Raw genomic sequence first — 19,913 nt, 5'->3', positions numbered from 1 at the left:
AACTATGTTATGTTAATATTTTTATATAATTTATTTTTACAGCATTTATTTCCGTTCATACAATAAAAAGTTAGACCATTGCATTTATAGGTATCAATGTGATGTGTGATCCAGAATTAGAATACCATCAAAAAGTTAAATTGTTAACAGATGTATAAATACCATTATATTTGAGAAAAATTATTTTTTTTGTTAAGCCTCAAATAATATCATATAATTTTTTTAGAATTTTATATATATTTACATCCCATTTTATTTTATTTCTTAATAGGAGTTGCCAAAACTCCTGCATGTTTAAAAAAAAAAAGATTCTAAAGGCATGATAGATTTGATTTATTTAATTTAATAATTTCACCTCCAACCTTAATAACATTCTTTATACGAGGCAGAGAGCGCGAACAGGCCTTGGTCACTTGGCCCATTGGCAAATCTTGGAATTCCATCTTGATCCGATTGATACGTTCGTCTTTGCTGTTGCAGGGGGTTCGATTAGTTTGTCGGTTGATCACACAAAAGAATCAATTTGATTAAGACCAAGCGAGTTCTTGTTTAACCTCCGTGAATAACCTGGTATAATATACACCCAATATTATAAAAAATGCTTCACATTCTTTCTTTTTCACATTTTATGGCTAAAATTTTCAGTATGCTCTTGAAACATTAAACCAGATTATTTGCAATTCTTTATTTATCTTGCTAATTTTTGTCTATAACTAATTTCGTCTATTTAGCATTTTTTAATCGAGGTTTAGTTAATTTAATTAACGGTTTTGCTTAAAAGTCGTTCATTTTCTTCTCCGTTTGATTTCTTAGATTTTTTCTCTTTGTCAATGAGAGGACACAAGACTAGCTTATTTATCCACTCTCAACCTCGACTTTCAACTGGGAAAAGAAAAAATATCTGGTCTTCCGTATTTTCGTGTTGCAATCTGTAAATGATTATTTGGAAAATAGTTATAAATTAAAAGATATATTGAATTGATAATTAATCTAATCAATGTCTAAGTAACATATGACAAAGATTCTTAACACAAGCCCTTTATTATCTTTATTAATATAAAAATCCGAATCCCATTTTAGAACTTTTTTAAGTTCATAATTCGTTGAGTCAGCGGTTTTAAATGATACAAGAGCCAAATTATAAAAATGAATGAAAACAGCTGAAGGAAAATACACCATATCTTTGTTTATTTCAAAAAGCGAGCAGTGACTGAGATGTACAAGAGTGCCTACAAAAATTAAATATTCTAGCTTTTATCTTATGTAATATACACAATCTTCTCAAAACTGATGGGTACTCAGGGTCGTCCAAGGGGGTGAGGGGACTGGAGGTACAGTAATTTAAATGAACAAACAGTGATGACAATTTTTGAAAGGGGAAGCGGAGAAGATAGAGAACATAAGAAGGATTTCTTTAAATCAAATGATCAAATATTGAAAACATGCTCTTTGCTATAAAAAAAAGTCGTTTCAACAAATCTTGTGAGGGAGCAAACATTTTCATTTTTGAAATTAATTTAATTACACCCCCTACTTATTTGTTTCCCAAAATTCAGATAAAATAACTAATATTTGATAAAAAATTTATCATTTTTTTATAACAAATTACTCATGTTGTTAAAATTAATTTAAATATATAATATATTTTTTTAACCATGTCAAAATTTAACTGATATTTCCGAGTACAAAATAGATGAGAAATAGTTAACCTTCTGTTAGTGAACTGGCTAAAAAATAAAGTATATTTAATTACATGAGCAACAGTTAAATGATTACAATAATTACGTCTTTTACTTTTTGTATCATTTTTTAAAACTATTTCATCCATTTTCCACTCGTTAATATCAATTAAGATGTACAAATATTTTAATGAATATAAGATATCGATTAAAAATATATAATTATTTAAAAATAAGCTTTGATATTTTTTTTTTTTTTAAATATTCATTACTTTATACAAATTTTAAGAATCTAATTACGGGCGTCCGCAGGATCATATTTTGGAAGGGGCTTGGTTTTTGGACTTTTTTGGTAATAAATTTGAAACATAATATTTTTTGGAAATCCATAGCTTTTGACAAAAAAACTTTTTTTTTTTTGAAAAAAGTTTCAAAAATCCATAGCTAATCTAAAATAATCAAATTTTTTCAAAAAAAAATCCAAAGCTGTTCACAAAAAATAAAATTTTTAGGAAAAAAATTTCTGAAATTAAGTTTTTATTATTAAATTAAAGAAAAAATTTTAAATATTAAATTTTTCGGATAAAAACTTCAAAAACCCATAGCTACAAAACATTATTAAGATAAATAAAAACTTTTGTATAATCAAATTTAATGTTTGAGGAGCATACCAAAAAGTATTGAGGGTCAATTTTAAATTCAAAAGAATAAAAAGCACTTTTAATCATATCGGGCTGTATAATTTACTAATTCATTGACGGAGGGCTAAAAAAATAACACAAAATATAAATGATGTAATTATTAGAATTGTTGATCAGTTTATAAATAATAAAATACTTTTTCAGCTCAATTTTTCCTAGAGAAAGTCCTCGTATGTAGCCTGTAAGGGAAACTTAGTCTATAACTACTACCAAATACGAAGATCAAGAACATATTTTGGAAGATTACAGGAGGAAGTGGACCACTTCAAGGAAATAAGGAGGTAAAAAAAATTCTCTTGGCAAATAAGAAGGAATTTGACCCTAAATAATATAAATGATGTTTTATAAGGCATTGAAACTACTCAGCCTGCAATAACGATGATAAAGTGGCCCTTCAGCTCTCCGTCAGCTCCACCAAACCATGAAAGTAATTATGAATGTTCCAAATCGCTCCATCAAAAGAAGACTGCGTTCGCAAAGTTCCAAGTCCGGATTAACTTCACATTTTTATGAAGGCTACAATGGAAAAAGAGAGTACAAGAGAATATGTAAGAACAATATGAGATCCTATACTAACAGCGCAACAAAGGTATACAAGGTACAGAATAACTTAACTGACTTGCAGCTTGTCTTCTTCCGGAATATTTTGCCCCTGTCCAATTCCATTCTCGTTTTACAAGGACAAGGATTACAAGGTACATATATCTACAATTGCTTGAATATATTTGTTAATTAGAATTGGCAGTAGTTTTTTTCTACACAAATTGTATCAAATGTTGCAACTGTCCGTCTATCCATGGATGGTTGCAGAAACAGTTAAAAAATATTTGAGTTAGAAAATTAAAAAAAATAAAATAATGGAAAAGTGTTAGAAATTTTTAAAATAATCGAGCAACAAATATCGAACTTGAGTACGAAGTTTACAAAATTAGACTAAAAAAATTGAATTTAAATACGAAACTTAAAAAATTAGAGTAGAAAATATTTTTTATGAGTAAATAACTCGACTTTACATGATGCTGCAAGATTAAATTTCAATGTATTATATCAGATTAAGATATAATAAGAGTTATATTATATATTGCTATTCAATATTTTAGGTTAGATAAATTTACTCTCAAAAAGTCTTCAGAGCCCTGCAATGCGATGCTAAAAACATACTTGGTACAAATTGTAATCATGTATAATAATAAAGCAAAATATATTGGTATTTCTCTCCGTGTGAATGTATTTGTGGACAAAAACATTTTTTATCTGAGAATTAATAATATAGTCATATTAATGAAACCACCGGTGCAAGCCTTTTGAATGTAACATTGAGGGAGAACTGTATACAAGAGTGGTCTGAAAATTTCCCGTCCTAACAAAGATACAAAATATTTTAAAAAAAATGTTTTTATCAACATAGTCTCCTTGTAACTCTGCACATATCTCCCAGCGTTGCTGCATCTTTGCGACCCGTCCCAATAGTTTTCCGCGTTTTTTCTGCAAAATAATTGTTCACAGGAGACTTTTTGTTTTTGCCTCAATTACTTAGACGCGTCAAATTTTAATACAACTTCCTTTATATGTCTGCTATTGTTTGAACCTATTTAAAGATTATCCTTTCTAAAACAAGTATTCAATGACAAATTGATACTCAATTTAGTACATTTTTACAAAAACAAACCCATCAATTCACTCTAACGACTGTTACGTAACAATTACGTGTTCGTAATGGGTGAAACTTTGGTGAGTAACTGTCCTCAGATGTTAAATAGATGTGACTAGCTTTTATTTGTGTATACGAGTGATTCCATCTTCATGTTGAGGTCAGACACTTTCCAGAACAAGCTCACTTAGTGCATCCTGATGTATATTACATACATTTATATATTAATACAGAAAAGTTTGTTTTATATATGTATTTATGCTATCCGTAAGTAATTTTTTAGTGTAGATACTTGACCTAAGAAACAACAATACAATTTAGTATGCGTGTCATGTTAAAAAAAAGAGACTGTATGTATAGAATTGTCTAAAAATAAAAATATTTGGCAGGTGTTTAGGTCAACTCATATTAAAAGAGAAAAGAAAATGGGAAGTACTTTATATAAAATTTTTAAAAAATGAATGAGGTTTTTTATGAGGTTTAGCATAAAGTACTCCCTGGCTAATCATGTCATATTTAAGTTTTTTTAAAATACAATTCATTTTTGGTTTACAGTCTGAGATTGTGGTCTGAATCAACTCTCAACCCTGCTTAACATACATTGGAACGATCTAATGAGGTTATAATGGAAAAAAATAATTGTACATCCATGCATTAGAATTTTGGCTCTTACGGTGGCATTATTTTAGGTATAATTCATACATGAGTTTTTCATGCATTGTTTTTCAAAATGTTTGTATCCTTCACGAAATGTTTCCCTAAATCCCTCTCATGTTTTTGACTATCCTAAATAGTTAGTGTATTTTCATGTATGAAAGGAAAGTTCATCCTTTTTTTAAATTTTGCTGTAGAAGCTTATAATATACAATTAATGGTTTTGCATTTTTGATATTTAACTATATAAATGGGAACACAGGATTATGTATTATTTTGAAGTTTTTGTTATTTAATGTGTGTCTCTTAATGTCTAAAATGTTTCTGCATTTTTTCAGTAAATTATATTTGGTTAATTGAATCCATATTTGGCAGATAAATTTAATATCAAGACCCTGTACATATTTCATAGGTGGTCGACATTTTATATACCATAATACACCAAGGCTGACCTTAGCTATTGCAGCTTTAATACCAATCGGATTATTAATGATATAGATAATAATTAATAAATTAGACCAAGGTGCCCTTTAGCGTGACCGGAGCCTGGAGCAAATATATATGCCTCTTTTCTTTCTTTCCATTTAAACAAATTGATTTAAAATAAAATGTTAAATTTTAACTTTTACCACGCGATGTTGCGAACTTTTCCGTCTTTCATGTATTTTTTTTAATTTCACACATAATCTTACCGGGCCGTGCAGAATTATTCACCGATTTTTGTTCAGAACATATCGCGGACAATAATGACATTTCGAATGACTTGACAAACAATTATTCATACATTTTTAGAATAATAAAATAGTTTGTGATCAAATTTAATCAATGTAGCCACCATTTGACTCAATGCCACTGGTCAGGCGACGTCTGAAGCTGCCACAGACTTGCTGGATGTAATCGGCGTCCATGGAGGCCCAGGCCTTGTTGACAGCAGCCTTTAAGGCATTTATGTTCCTGTGTCGTTTTTTGCAGGCCTTGGTCTCCACGTGCACCTAGATAGAGAAGTCTAGTGTTTCAGATCTGGGCTCTGAGGGGGCCAGTAGTTCTCGGGACAAAAGTTCATGTTGTCCTTGACCCACTCCTGAGCTTTCTTGGAAGCGTGGGCGGGTGTTCCATCTTGTTGAAAACCCCAAGCAGAGTTGCCGACTATGGATTTGATACACGGAAGGACCTTGGTTTCATGGCCTTTCCGTTGGAGGCCACGAGGCCCAACATCGTCACCGAAGCAGGGTACTTTGTTGTTGCCACATAGCGGTGCTTATCTTACACATCACCAAACCTCACAACACGGGAATTTTTGCCTGTTGAAAAAAGGATCGACCGTAAAAATTTTCTCATCTGAAAAAATGATGATGCGTCCAGATGAGCTCTTGATATCATTCAAGATTTTCTGGCACGCTCAAGTCTGACTTCTCGCTGACGTTCAGTTAGCAGAGGGCGTTAAGTACGCCTCAGGGACTTTCCTCCAGCCCTTTTCAATGCCCTTGAAACAGTTGATCTCGACGTTCCCATCTTTCTGGCCATGTCATCAATGGACCTGTTGGGAGTCCTCTTGAACACTGCCTTTACTTACCTTGTTGAGACAGTGGGATTCCTGCCAGCCCCAGGGGAATACTTGAGATCACCCCCAGCCTCCAAGGGCTTGGAAACGTTGTAAATTGTCTTCAACGAGGCCCCAACCTGTTCCTTAATGTTGTTATGAGGCACTCCCGCTCGGAGGAGGGCTGCAATTTTGATCCTCTTTGTTTCCTGATTGGACATGGTCCCACGTGGGGAATTTGTTACGCTCTCACAGGAAGGATTTTTGTTTATTTTAACATTAACAATACGAAACAATCAGATTGGTTGCCACCAAACCTCTTAAAAAGTATATTTATATCATCGGTAAATAATTTTGCACGGCCCGGTAGATGTCCACTCTTCCCTAGAGTCTATTCATATTTGTCAAGTTATTTTATAATATTTCTTGGTTTTATAGTAGAATTACCATATTTTAAGAAAGGCCAAGTCTTCTTGTGGCTGCAGTGGCCTAAGCATGTGTCTCCAATACACAAACCTATGTGGTAGAAAATAAACAGGCTGGGACCCGTTCAACTTTTTTTACTCACCCGTTATTTTCCCAATAAAGAGACGATTAGGTGTATATTTGTTAATTTCTTTCCAGTTTTCGTTCATTTTTTTAACCAAACGATGACCACGTGATTAATTTACGTCTAAACTTTTCTTGTCGGAAAAAGTCTCCGAAATAAATAAAAAATCTTGTGGAATTAACCTTGTAACTTTACACTGTTAATATTGAGTAATTCATTTTATTATCAGCACCCCCTTGTCGAAAAAAGAGTATTCTTAAGGCTAATTAAATTTTGGCCAAAAATTGATCATGTAATTGCCGTTTCACCATTTGGTTTTAACACTGTTATTGGGCAATAGATGTATTTGGAGAACAATAAAAAACAGGAAATAAGAAATAAATGGCTTAGAAGACATGAGCAAACTATGAAATATATATTATCTACAAGGTGGTGTGACAGTTTATAGTCTAGGTTTTGCCCAGTTCAAGTTGCTTCATTTCAAAAGTTTCGGACTCGGTTAAGCTTTATCGGTTTCAGTTCCGGTCTTCGGTCTCGGTTCTTTTTTTATTCATGCTAATTAGATAACAGGCACTCAAAACAAGGGGCGTTGCTAGAAAATTCGGATCCAGGAAATGATATTAGATACACACAAGGACGTAGCTACCTTATACACAAAGTGCGTACGGCCTTAAGTTCTAGCAGGGGGGCCGAAAACTGAGGTTGCTAAAGACAATGGATTCTCCCGTGAGGGGAGGCTAAGGGAGGGGGAGTTGCAGGAACATGGATAATTGCGTATTGGTTTCAGTCTGCACACACATAGTACACATGTTTCCTATAAAAGGGGTATCAGCTAGAAATATATTAATGTAAGAGGGACTTGGCATAGTATAGTTTGGGAACCCCTGCCTTAAGAAATATTATAGTTATCATATTATAGGGAACATTAAAGAAACAGACCGATCTGGCTGAAAGTTCGTGTGTGTTCTTCCAAGAGATTCTACTAACTACAAATAACCTCCATATACGACAGGAGTGCTATCTCTCGGACTTTTCAAATGACTCTCGTATGTATATAGGTCATTCCACAATTGCTTACTATTTTTCATCGGCTAATTCTTCTTATTTTCTCGTTTTACTAACGCTAATAAATCTGCAACCGATGCTGGAAAATGGGTGGCAGAATGTGAGTAGAAATTATAGGCTTAAGGACCAGTTCTTCCTCACTCTGTCTCCAAGAGGTGACTCTAACAAGACCACTCCACGGAGACAACAGATTTTTGAAGTCGTTGATTTACTCTTGGTTTACAGAGAATTACAGAGAGAAACTACAGATTAAAATATCACGTTTACTTAACATGCTTATCTCAAAGTAAGAAAAAAGATGGCTCTCACATTTTAATAAGATATAAAATTAGTTGCGTGATACTAAAGCACTATTACGGACATAAAGTCTACCACAACTTTATTTATCTAATTTAAAGTATCCATGGACAAATGAAACTGTTTGCATAATTTGGACGTCAGGTTTTTTCTTCCTATTTAAATAAAATAGCTTACGAATAAGCTAATCTTGTTCCAGAAAAATAAGAAAAAATCAAATTTGATATGAACAACATTTTTCATTTGGCATTACTGAGAGTTGAAAAAATGTATGTTAGTGAATACAATTCGCAGAATTTTGGTATTCTGCTTATCACCCATTCGCTCATCTACTAATTTTTACTTAGTCCTCTATTACTATAAGTTTTTAGCAGAATGTCCACCTCCCTACTTGACATAATTCACTCTCTCTTTTGTGCATACACTACCTTTTAAATTTTAAATGCCGTCTATCATTAAAAAAGTTGAACGCTGTATGAGTTTGTGCTTGTTTTTAATGTTCTTCCGTTTAGGAGCTGTTTTAATTCCACCATTGTCTATATTTCTTTTCGATATTACCATGATAAATAATTATGTAACAAATATACCATAAATATTACGCCCTATTCAAATTGGATATTTTATTTCTTAGTCCTGTTTTATCTTCTTCTGTATACCATGTTAAATATAATGTTAGTTCATCCGTCACTCTTTATTTGTTCCGAATACACTCCAAACTTACAGCATCCAGAGAGTTAAAAATTTACAAAAAGGAACATGACTGTTTGAAAATTGTAACAAATTTTACTTGCTAGTTAATTCACATTAATAATGACAAATAAAATATTAGTTTCAATTTTAGTATCAGCAATAGCAAAACAAACTTTCAAGAGAACAAGTACGAGGAAGCTGAATCAAAGTTTAGATATATCAAAAAGTGACAAAATGTGCCTCTTGCCTTTAAGACATTTTGTAGACAACGACAAAACTCTCACTCCCTGCAAGATGTCGGTTTTTATCAATATATATATATTTTTTTTTTGAAAAAGTTACTTTTTAGATCTAGATTACGGTTTTTTTTCTTTATAATTTACTGTACTTTTAGTATTTTTTCAACTTTTTGCCCCACAGAATACCATACATTGTATAAATGTATAAAATTCTCTACGGACAGGCTCTAAAAAGAGAACTGATCCGGAGAAAAGAAGACTGTTAGTCACTCTACTTTATACAAATACTTTCTTAATTAATTGATTTTTTTTTCCAATTAATGTTTAAATCTTTTTGACAATCAAAAAAGTTTTTACATGACTGTCAGACTCGACGATTTCCATTACTTTATCCAAACTTTTGATAGAACGTGATCCATACCGGAACGGAATCGACGAAACCAAAATTACAATCAATTGGCTGTTACAGTATCAGGACATTTAAATAAGGATTTAAAACACTTAGTTAATTGATTTAAGAACTTTGATCGCCAATTTTATCGTAGGAATTACGCTTTGAAGATATGTATCTTTTGTGGTCCTTTTACCAGGGAACAAAGCCTTCCTCTAGGAAGGTGCTGATGTACTCCTTGGTGTTGATCTACACTCCAGATGGCACAATCACAAGGGGGGGGGGACTTCCCTGACTCAGTCATGGTCACCCAAACCCTCACAGACTGTGCTTCTCCACTCTGTTGACTCCATGTTCACCAAGCTTAACTTTTTTGGCCAGAATCCGATCATTTTCGAGTTTAAAAAGTCTATTCCACAGTGAAAATCTTCCCATCACTGAATACAATGTTGGGAGTAATGCCAGTCCTTAGTTTCCGCAGAATTTCATTGCTTCTCTCAAGTCTTTTAGCCTTGATCTAGATTGAAAAGTGCTGTTACTTCTTCAATTTGTAGGAAGACATCCCAAGGTCATCTCAGATAAGGTCTCTTGGTGCACCCATGTTGAAATCCTTGGCCATCTTGTTAAGGTTCCTCCTGGAATTTCTTGCAATCCTAGCCTTGACTACTTTGACGACTCTGGTCGTCCTGTTTGACCTTGTACTGCCTAATCTGGGTCTATTTTTGATGGATTGAGTCTCCTCGTACCTCCCAATAGTTCTTTTGATGAGCATGGGGTTGACCTTCAGGCTCTTTAGGTTTCTCAAGATAGCTGGTTGAGATTTGCCCTTTAGGTAGTCCTTGATTATAGCCTCTCTCTTGCCTTCTATTGAGTTTAACAAAACTGTCATTTTATTCAAAACTGTTGGTTTTGATCTAATTTCGTCGCTAAAAGAGTTTCAACATAATATCTCGGAACCTTACATCCAATTATATTATGTAAAGTTAATTAAACAGGATTTAATTGGACCCTGTATATGCTGTTTTTGTTTTGTTTACTTCATGGAATCCAAAAAAGTCAAACGGATCTGTCTAAAATTTTGCAAGTAGACATATAAAATAACCATACATGTTTTTATGACTTTTTTGTGCCTCCGAGGTCATAAAGAGGCTGTTTTTCATAGAAAATGAAAGAAAAGGTATATTTTATCTTCTTTATTTCTATATCTCTCTGTTTCTTCCCTGTTCTATTATATCTTTTCTTGTACCTTCATTCTTTGTTTATATTTTTTCATACAACGCGGGCACCCTCTGCTTTTAATTAATAAACTTCCTGACATTATCTACATTCACATATAACATTGCAAATATTTACTTATTAAAAAATATTTATAATGACACGGAACTTTAGAAAATTGGGACTGGGTGATAATGGCGGTACTATTATATAGTTTTAACTTTTTATTATTTTTTATACCTATGTTATTGTATAAATCAATTGGCATTATAGAAGAGATAATAATGATTGACAATGTCTGCAATATTTTAAATTTTATCTACTTACGTATTCATTCAAATCCCTAATATTTATTATTCTTTGTGCCCCATTGATGAAGCTCTATTAATTGATGGTAGGCATATTTTGAGATCCCGTCTGTAAATAATAAATACTTTGAAATTTAATTATTTATTTTTATAGTTAAAAGAAAAAATAATAAATTTTAAGATAGTCAAGCTCAGAATCACTAACTACCGAATATATGCTCGTTTTTTTATTTATTAAATCAATATAATTGTTGCATTAAAAAACCTTGGGCGTTTTGACCAATTTATCCGACTCATAAAAATGTCTCACGATCTTAAATTGATCAATTTCTTAACTTCTCCTAAATTATATTTATCATTATTTATTACTTTCATTTTTCATTTAGCATATTTTTTTAACTCTAGTTTTGAATAATAGTTTTTATTTCGTATTTAATGATAAAAATATAATAGGTAACAGTTATACTCTTTGATGTCACTATTAAAAAGCATAGTGAAATCAAACATCAGTCAGAAAAGCGTTATTCTAAACCTGGTACTTCTATTATTGTTGATCACAACGTATTTTTGATATTGGACAACATACTTAAAGGGTAATTACTAAGGATATACTAATACCAAATATTCAGCAGCTTCCAATATCATCTTTATAGAAGATTCTAATACCGATTCCCATTCCTATTATGTATAAAGGAATTTAATCAATAAATAAATAAATTGTTTAACTTTTTTTTAATTACGGATAAGACAAAATTTATACATAAATTTATCTATAATAATTAGTTGTCAATAAATTTTAATTTTATAAAGTTAATTACTCTCAGAGATCAGGAGTCAATTAATTTCTGATTGGCTCATGTAAGGGGCGACGGGGAATAAATTTAACTTGCCTTAGGACTCTGCAGTTCCCCTAAACAACCTATGGGCCAATGGGTATTATAGCATATTGGAATGGTTCTTTGGTACTTAAAAATGCGGTGGTGGTGGAAATTAACTGCCTTTTGGCCAAACACTTAACTTATTCAACCTGAGGGCCGGGGTGAGTTTTAGGATATTAGACAGGTTTCTTGATACTCAGGGAAGTGGCAGCAGATAAATTTAACTTCCCTTGGGGATCAGCAATTAAGCTACACAACTTGTAGAGTAGTATGTTTTATAGCATATTAGAAGGGTTCAATACTTGGATGTTTCTTTATCATTCAAAAATTTTATCGTCCTAATATAATATATTAATTTCAAAGAAATTCAACGCGATAATATTGTCTTGCTATGAAATTACTCAGAATCATATTGCTTGCAATTATGTTGCATCCCGATGATATTATCTAAAGCAGGAGTTCCCATAGTGAGGATCACGAGACACAGATGTGGGGTTGCGAAATGCTTTCCAAAAATAAAATAAAAATACCTATGAGTTGATATTAGAATAAAACCATCAAATTGTAGACAAACGTTAAGTTGTTGTTTTAAATAAGGCCTCAGTCTAAGAAGATACATGATTTATAGCAGCAATTTAGTACAGAAACCCCTTCAGGTAAAATCCCTCTTCAAAATAAGAGTCACTTTATAAAATAGCTTACACATTTCCCATCAATTTTTTTCTGTTTTTCCTCCTTTTTTTTCCACAAAAAAAAAAACCAACAACATTTCCTTTTTTTATCTTACAACACAGGTTAGCCACAGTTCAATTTACAGCAGCACCAGTCACACAGTAGCTGGCCAAAACTCTTTTGGAATAGCTGAAAATTATTGACAGTCACGATGAAACGTTGGTTAATACCAAAAAAAATCGATGAGACCATGGGAACAAGACAGGCTAGCAGAGAAGGAGATGCTAACTGAGCATGACAAGCTAGCTAAGGAGAGACCGGTGGAGCTTGATGCAAGTAGAGGTAGAGATGTAAGCGGAGGTAGAGATGCAAGCAGATCAGGAGAGGTCAACAGAGGTAGAGAGCAGACAAGTATTCCCGTCCTCAAGTGCATCTATATTCGGCAGAGGTGGAGACCTCCGTGGCAATATCTATCACCAGTCTGAATAGCAGAGAAAGGATCATAAATATTGAGATGAATTTATCCAGTATAGATTTACATGCTTCATAATCAACGACCGACAACATCACCAATGTGTGATATGGACTGAGGTGCTGGCATATGAGAGCCTAAAGCAAAAATTTCCCGACATTTAAAACCAAACATCTGTCACTCGCTAATAAACCATCCAATTTTTCCTACAGAAATGAGTGAGAGGTCAAAAGCAAGTTCTTCCCTATATAACAAGAATCCCAGCCAAGCTCAAAGGGCATCATCATATTAGGTTGCATATTTAATTACACAGGCTAAAAAGCCTCACACAATTGGTGAAACCTTAATTAAACCTGCCGTTATAGCTATGAGTCGGGCCATGCATTGGGATAAATTATCCTGTGAATTGGAATTAGTGCTGCTGTCAAACGGAACTATTGCCTGGCGTATCAAAGACAAGAACAAGGGCATAATGTGCCAGCTAGTGGACAGAATAAAAGGAAGAAAACATGTTTTACAACTACATAAATCGACAGATATATCCAACTCAAGCCAGATGCTTGTTTTTGTCAGATACAGCTTTGACAGAAAACTAAATGAGGACATTCTGTTTTGCTTCCCCGCTTGAGGAAAGTGCACAGATTAGCAAAAGTTTTGAAAAGCATGACAGCAAACTAAGAGAAGAGGGGGAAATTGAATCGGCGTGTGTACAGACGGTGCTGGAGCGATGCTGGGTAAGAAGAAATGGACTGAAAGCAATAGTATAACAAGTGGTGCTGTACATCAATTTTACACACTGTATGATTAGCAGGGAATCGTTTGCCAGCAAAACGCTTGAACCAGACCTTAAACATGTTCTCAACACTGCAGTTAAAATAGTAAACTACATTAAAAACAGACTGTTTGCATTTCTGTGTAATGAACAGGGATCAGAGCATGAGGGACTGCTGTTCCATAGGGAAATCCAATAGCTCTCTCGGGGAAATATACACAGCCGCCTTTATAAACTGCGGATGAGGTGCGGCTTTTTCTGATGGAGCAAGGATACCAGCTCACCGACCTCCTCAATGACCCTGCATGGATAACCGAGCTGGTGTATTTGTCTTCCATATTTAAAAAATTAAATGGACTTAATCTGGCACTGCAAGGTGAAGGCACTAACATCTTATCAATGAATGACAAAATATGCCCATTCAAGGGAAAACTCGAGTGCTGGTCAGGGTGAGTGAGAGAAGGGAGCCTCGATATGTTTTCTGAGCTGGATGTTTTCATTGAAGACGATGTACTGAGTGTCAAAACAGTGCAGAAGTTTATCACAGCGCACCTTCAGTCTCTCCTGGAACACTTAAAAAAGTATGTTCAAGAGGAAACTGCTCCAGAGAAATATGATTGGATAAGATCACTATTCACCGTTACTGGGGCTGATCATCTCACATCCGACCTGTAGGACGCAATGGTTGATATTATAAGTGAAATAACCTTACAGGCAGCATTTAAGACCAAAACACTTGCTGAGTTTTGGATTTCGGCCGAGAGGGAACTTACTTGCGTGAAAAAACGTTCTCAGCACTGATCAACTTAAAAAATAAATATAGATCTCGGCTAAATGTGTATACTTTTTACTTTTGTTGAAAGTGTATCTTTTTTTTCATGTTCTGAATTAATTGTATTTGATACAGTGTATGTGATGGACCGTTTAAGCTCACTACTTTAATTTCGAGCCACATATGAAAGTAAAAATTCACGATGAACTCCACCATAACGTACAACGTTTTTGCTTCATCTCCATTCAACCCATATTTTGAGATGTAGAGTCTTACGAAACGACTTGCAGTTGTGAGCCATCTTGAATATGAAACAATGTCAATTTTGATTTTAAGAAGATCTTCATCTACAATTCCTGAGATAACCATTTTTTGTCATACGATAAGCATAAAATTGATCATTAGACAAATCATCAATTACACTTTCTGACATTTCACACAGGGGAAAATTGTACTTATTTTTTCAGAACTTATGATCAAATTCTAAGTTTCAAACCTAACCACAAATATTTTTCCCATGTTTCCCTATTTATAACAAATGAAAACATAATAAAGTTTATATATATTATTCATATAATCTAGCCTACCCGAAAACGAGTTAGCTCCATTTTTGGGACCATGGAACTCAGTTATTATGTGACATAGTGGTAATTCATAAGTATGAGGTTCATACACTATTCGAACAAGTATATGCCCCAAAAGTTTCTGTATTTATTGCATAATACCACCATGAGCCTTATTGCTTACAACAATCGAGTCTCCTCCAATATAGCGTAATGTTTTATCAATTCCATGTTCGGATAAAAATGAAAATATAGAACTAGTCGTTGATTCGGCATCTTTTCCTTCGGGAGCAAGATGACCAAGTTAGGAACCTCCTGGTTTGGATGTTAAAGTTAGTTACATTACTAAGCGACCTTCTTCCATGCATCTTCTTCTTCTTCTCGGTGTACTCTGATATCTTCATCGTTGGGTTGACATTAAGGCATCCATGATGTATTCAGGCTTCATTTTAGCTTATTGATCCGACAGACTGTGGCCTTGCTAACATTTAAGACCTTAATGGTGTCCGAGGTGGTCCTCCCAGTGCAGATTAAATTGCCTATGATGGCTCTTCTGGCCTCCATCGTGACATATACCAAATTTTTGTTTAAAACATGTACATGATTACATGAATCAAAGCCTTAGTATCTAAACTATTTAAAAATAATCGGAACTTTATGATTTAATCAACAATACCTATTCACTACTGTATTTTTAGAAGCTCTCATTACTTTTTCTACAAAAGGTAACTTGCAATTACAGCTTATTTTTTATACTTTATAAATTCAACGCTGAACAGAACACTTAAAAGCCTGACATTATCAATCAAATGTATATTCTTTATAAATATAATTATGTAAATATTACATGATTAATGCAATTTTATTATTCTTAATGAAATTCTAAGACAAAATTAAGTAAAAAGTATTCCTTAACAACTTTGCTCTGTATTTGTTTGTTATTTTTTTGCGAATAGGAACTCAATCGTTATTCATAGTTTAATTATGATTAAGTTTGGACTTCATATTTAATTAGTCTACTTGTAGGTGTACACCTTTCTATATATTCGATTCTTCTTATCAGTTAGATCTATATATAATATTGAAGACCTTGTGTTGTATCTGTTGCTAATTTTTGTTTAATAAAGTCTAAGTCTAGGCATTATTGTATTATTATATTAGTCTGATTTGAGTTTGTTTATTGTTCTAACTTGCTTTAATATCCTGGCACAATGAATTTCGCTTGGACCAGTAGTATATCACCGTGACCAGTATTTTTGTCCCTATCATTTTCGCCCCATATATTTTTTGAGCCTACATTTTTTCCACTGATAATCTTTCCTCGAGGAAATTTTGTAGCATGACATCTTCGCCGCCATTTTATGTTTTTCTATCATTGGTTCGAACTTTACTGTTGTATTTCGATCAGATTAATTATATAGCTAGAAGAAGAAGAAAAAAACAATAATGATAAAGAAGTAATCTGTAATTTTGTGCCGTTTATATATTTGAAATTATAAGGAGAAGGAGTAAGGAATCACGGATCTGGGATGCTGAGTCTATTTCGAAAGGACTCAATGACTTGTGACACGTTAATGAATCATAGTCGTGGCCTTAGTTGAGGCTTGAAGAAATGGAAAAAAATTCCATCAGTAGAAAGAAAGGAATAATTATTGATGAATCATAGCTCTTGTCCGAAGATGGTGGGTACCCTCTTATTTCTCTACCGTATCTACTTTTACTATCAACGGGATAAATAGCTCACGAAGGCGCATCTCTTTTCTTGGATTCATCTCACTTGGCCTTAGTCTGGAGCACTATATACATGGAGAATGCATATCTTTTCAGCAAATACATAGGATAGGTTGACATAAAAAATCATCTTTAGTATGTCTACATAGCATTGAAAACTGCTTGATTTAATTAAAGATTATACGTAATAATCTAATTAATTATTCGACTAAACGACTTTTTAATTGTCAATCGATCTTATGTATTCATGAATAACGTGCGTTTGCCATGAGGAACCCATATATTCGTCTCCTTGCTTCTTTATTCGTTAAGGACTCCTAAACGAGGTTCGACTAGCTCTCATCCTCATTTAATATTTTATATGATAATCGAAAAGAAGTTCAACCATCTGAGTATGTTTTTTAGTTACTAAAGACTGACTCACGAAGAGATGAAATAACTCCTATCGTTTTGTATCGTGATCTTTCAAGTCTCACACGAATGAATATAATATAGATTTTGATCAATTCATGAATTACTTCTTAACCTAAGAGTGATATTGATGGATGATTAACTAAAGGAATGTTTGGTAATGTCTAAACTAAATAATACTTGTTTCCTCTATTTAAGGAATATGTGTTTACTATTATTCAAAAAAACATTACATTTTATAATTTTACAGACATATTCAATTACAGAATAATAATCACGTTACATTCAAAAAATTGTAGTTATTATTTGTATTTCAGAATACTGACCCATTTAAAAACATACTTAAATTATTATTATATTTTTTATTTTACCATATTATTTCATAGGCTATTTCATATATATGTAACTGTAAGGAACTAAACCAATATTCACTTTTAATTTGATTAAAGCTATTAATTTTGTGATATATATATGTTTTAAAGGGCTCTTTTCTTATCTTTAAGGAACTTGGCTATTTATTTCCCAGGATTGACTTTTAGCGAACAAATAAAACATTTGTAGGGATTATATCCAAGAAGTTACTGAAATAGTGAACGTTTTCACATTTTGATTTCATTATCCACGTTACATTATCTTCCTCTTTTATAATTGTACCCATTGTAGCAGAAAACATCCAACTATTAAGGAATTGGAGGCACGAGACATCAGCTCAACTTTACCTTCATAAACTTTAGACTTCGACTTGTACTTATGTTACACATAGGTAACACTTGTAACAAAGGTTATGAGCTACAAAAAGTCGACATAACTCAAAATTTAGCTTTGGAGTCCAAGTCGATTTGCAAGACCTAGGCATTGAGTCTAAATCAAGTCTTGAGTCTTTGATTGTGAGATGGTCTTCAAAATACGGACTCAACTTCAAGTCGAGTCGCAAGCCTTGAGTCAAGTTCCCACCTCTGGCAATAATTCACCATGTATCTTAAATTACACATATATTATTATACTATTAATTATTATAATAACAATTAATAAATCATAAATAAATGTATAGTTAATTGAAAACTCTTTTTTAAATTTCAAGATGTGGCTGGTGATCAGGTCAAGAGAAGTCCGAAACATCACTATTACTTACGTCATAAAGTTAAATCAATTAACTAAATTAATAATTACGTATTGTATGGTTGTTAAAAGATTGAATGTTTGGTCGTATAGTAGCTATTTATTGTATAGGGGTGAAAATGCTGGGGGTAGAAGGTTCAAGGGCTAGATGGCTCGGGAGTGAATTGCTAAGAGGTAATTGGCGGGGGCTTAAAGGACCCTATGATTCATCAATAAATATTCGTTTTTTTCGGAGTATTTTTCATTTCTTCAAACCTCAACTAAGGCCACGACTATGATTCATTAACGTGCCACAAGTCATTGAGTCCTTTCGAAATAGACTCAGCATCCCAGATCCGTGATTCCTTACTCCTTCTCCTTATAATTTTAAATATATAAACAGCACAAGATTACAGATTACTTCTTTATCATTATTGCTTTTTTCTTCTTCTTCTAGCTATATAATAAATCTGATCGAGATACAAAAAGTAAAGTTCGAACCGATGATAGAAAAACATAAAATGGGGGCGAAGATGTCATGGGACAAAATTATCTAGAACCTCATATCACATTGTTGATGTTATGGGCAATTTGTCTTCATTGTTTTTACCATAACTAATTCAAACTTCAATTGTCTAATTATTGATAAACGAACTTCTTTTTTTCCAAATATCATGAAAGCTTTAAATCGATATTATCAATTTTCCTTCAAACCGGGGAAATTGTAATACGATAGAAATTACTTTTTTGTATGACAATATGAAAAATATCTAAATGAGTGCATGATCCTCCTCTAGAGCGCTCCCTTATTAATCCTACTTCTACTTTAGATACTTAGAAACTCTAAGTATCCTACTTCTACCAAAGACTGTTATGTGCTAAAAGAAAGATTATAATTTATGCTTTCAAGAGGTGACAAATCTTCTTGATATGCTGAAGTGTAGAAAGGCCTTTGCCATAGTGGCTCGTTACTACAACATCAATTAAAGTACTTTATCATACATCGAGAAGAAAGAACTTAGCATAACAGTAATGCAATGATTTTATCAACTGTTAGTGATGAGTCTGTTAGAAAGATGGAGACAGAATATAGGAACAAGATAAATAAATAATTTGAATTTACTTATTGTGTGTAAACAACATTAAAGCATGATCATTTGTACTTATAGTGGTAGGTCCGTGTCTTTAAAAACCGTGAATAATGAAGGCTCACTGTATATCTTCTTTGGGATTATATTTCATATTATTGTTTTCGAAATGTTGGGGCGAGATAGAGTAAAAATATTCATTTTGTTAATAATAAAGTGAAGAAATACAAAAGTTTGAGCCATTTTGATCAATGTTTTTATCATTTGTCCTTATATATATTTTTTAATATTTTCTTACTAAATAAAATAGCCAATACGACTCAAATGGAGGATTTATAATAAATAAACATAATCTTGCTAAAGTTATAATGAAGATTTCCTCCAAAAATGATAACTTTTCATTTAAAAAAATATTATTGTACCACGTATAAAGCTAACTTTTTTGTTTTTTATGTAAATTTAAGACTTGATGGACA

At 32.8% G+C, this 19,913-nt stretch overlaps 1 long non-coding RNA gene across 1 annotated transcript; it reads right to left on the bottom strand.

Moving 5' to 3' along the window:
- Positions 1-78: 78 nt before the first annotated feature.
- LOC139907154 (uncharacterized) lies at positions 79-11,089 on the bottom strand. Its single transcript, XR_011783567.1, has 2 exons — positions 11,000-11,089; positions 79-929 (listed from the first exon to the last, which is right to left on the bottom strand). It is a non-coding gene; the product is annotated as an uncharacterized lncRNA (long non-coding RNA).
- Between the last annotated feature and the right edge of the window lie 8,824 nt (positions 11,090-19,913).

Source organism: Lepeophtheirus salmonis, chromosome 14 (genome assembly GCF_016086655.4).
Source record: "Lepeophtheirus salmonis chromosome 14, UVic_Lsal_1.4, whole genome shotgun sequence".
NCBI lineage: Eukaryota > Metazoa > Arthropoda > Copepoda > Siphonostomatoida > Caligidae > Lepeophtheirus > Lepeophtheirus salmonis.
The sequence above is the reverse complement of the archived record's forward strand: the minus strand, read 5'-3'. Positions and strand labels throughout refer to the sequence as shown.